The 2,228-nt window shown below is 39.7% G+C and overlaps 1 pseudogene; it reads left to right on the top strand.

The window, feature by feature from the left end:
• The first annotated feature begins 1,295 nt into the window (after window positions 1–1,295).
• Window positions 1,296–1,395, top strand: LOC113354725 (annotated as a pseudogene).
• The last annotated feature ends 833 nt before the right edge of the window (window positions 1,396–2,228 follow it).

The raw sequence follows: 2,228 nt of genomic DNA on the forward strand, positions 1-2,228 counted from the left end.
GTTCACACTGGCTCCTAAGTCAAGTAAAGCTTTTTCTACCCGGAAGTTACCTATTGTGCAAGCAATGGTAGGAGAACCTGGGTCTTTGTACTTTGGAGTTGTGGTGTTCTGAATGATTGAACTTACGTGACTAGCTAAAAAGGCTTTCTTATGGACGCTAAGTTTTCGCTTTCGCGTACACATATCCTTAAGGAACTTGGCATAAGCAGGAATTTCCTAATTGCATCTAATAAGGAAGGTTTATGGTAACTTGCTTAAAAACCTCCACTATGTCATTAAAGTTCGATTCCTTTTTGTTGGTTAATAGCTGAGGAAATGGGGCTCTAGGCATAAAATCAGACCTTTCAGGAACCGAATTCACATCATCAGAAACTTTATCAGTCTCTCAGCTACTGGTCCTGAGAGGTGAGATCTGATGAGGGTGAACTACAGTATGTTCACTATCGGGCATGGTTACCTTATTGTCTACAACTCTACCACTTCTAAGGGTTCTAACAACATTCAATTGATTCGATGGTTTTGCACCTAATTCATGAACTCCTCTAGGGTTGGGTTGTGTTTGACTAGGAAACTTACCTTTTTCTCTCAAAGAATCACTTATCAGACCAACCTGGGTTTTTAACTCGGAAATAGCCTGACTATTTTCTTGTATCTGTTACTAGCTTGTAGACTCTGTTCTACGGATAACTGAAATTTTGCAGTTTGCTGAGTTAACAAGGCGAGAGATTCCTCTAAACTTAGGATTTTCTTATCTGACTGATTCTGAAACTGAGCTAGTCCTGAAGGATTCTTAGTATAGCCAAAACCTGGGGGAGCATTAGAATTACTAAACTGACCTTGACTTTGGCCCTTAGACCACGAAAGGTTCGGATGGTTTCTCCAACCAGGATTATAGGTTTCTGAATATGGGTCAATATTTTGACGGTTATCAAATCTAGTGTTATTATAAAGAGCATTGGCTTGTCTTCAATATTCTGGCCTTCCCAAAAAGGCTCCACTCTACCACTAGTCTGGCCCACTTCTAAGCTTCTAACCTTTTTGCTATAGCAGCAATTTTGGCATCTGATTCATAGCCTCCTTCTACCCTATTAACGTTTCCTCTACTTAAAAGAATTGTTTTCTGGGGTGCCCTACTATTTTCCCATTGCTGGGTTTTTTCGGCGATTTCATTAAAAAATTCCATCGCCGCATCAACAGTTTGGTTTTCAAATCCACCAGTGCATAGAGACTCAACCATGGTCGTTGTGGAATAATCTAAACCCTCATAAAGGATCTGAACTAGACTAACCTTTTCTAAACCATGATGAGGACACTGGGATAATAAATCATTGAACCTTTCCAAATACCTATATAAAGATTCTCCCTCTTGTTGTGAAAATGTGCATATTTGCGTCCTAATAAACGATGTTTTGTGCCTAGGGAAAAACTTATTGAAAAAGGCAGATGTAAGTTGTTCATATGTCTCAATTGACTCGGAGTCCAAACTATATAGCCACGACTTGGATTTATCTTTCAGGGAAAATGGGAATAACCTCAGTTTCAAAGCATCATCATCTAAGCCTCTAATTCTTAGAGTACTACAAATTTCCTCAAAATCCCTAACATGGTAATAGGGGTTTTCATTTTCATTCCCTAAAAATATGGGAGCATATGTAAGGTCCCAGGTTTCAGTTCATAGGGTGCCTCCGTTTCAGCTAACTTAATACACGAAGGACGAGTAGTCCTAGTCGGATTCAACAAAGATTTTAAAGTTGCCATTTCTGGCACTATCGGAATATTAGGGATTGTCTCCTCAAGCGGACGTTCAAAAACAGACTCTTCAAAAGTCGGACTCTCAAGATTAAGGTAATCGAGACGCTTTGAACTACTAGGTTTCTCTTTAACAAATCTACTTAGTGCGTCTCTTTTACGTTCAGGCATACAATAGAATTTTCTAAATTGGAAGGGTAAGCAAACACAAATCAAGGCCGACTCAACCAAATCAAACCTATTGATTTCTAGCAAACAAAAAGCATCATGGATCCACTTAGATTGTTTCTATACCAGCTTCTAATCCTTCGAAAGGGAATTCGTTACAATTTAACTAAACCCCTCTGAAATCAATCCGAGTTAAAGTAAGTTGAATAGAGGCGAGGGAAGCTCGGTGGAGCTTTGATACCCAAGGCCTCACCGGTATTACAAGGCGGCGCAGTCACGCATTCAACTTACAGAAACCGTCAAGAACTTCG

Source organism: Papaver somniferum, chromosome 2, assembly GCF_003573695.1.
Source record: "Papaver somniferum cultivar HN1 chromosome 2, ASM357369v1, whole genome shotgun sequence".
In the NCBI taxonomy this organism is placed as follows: domain Eukaryota; kingdom Viridiplantae; phylum Streptophyta; class Magnoliopsida; order Ranunculales; family Papaveraceae; genus Papaver; species Papaver somniferum.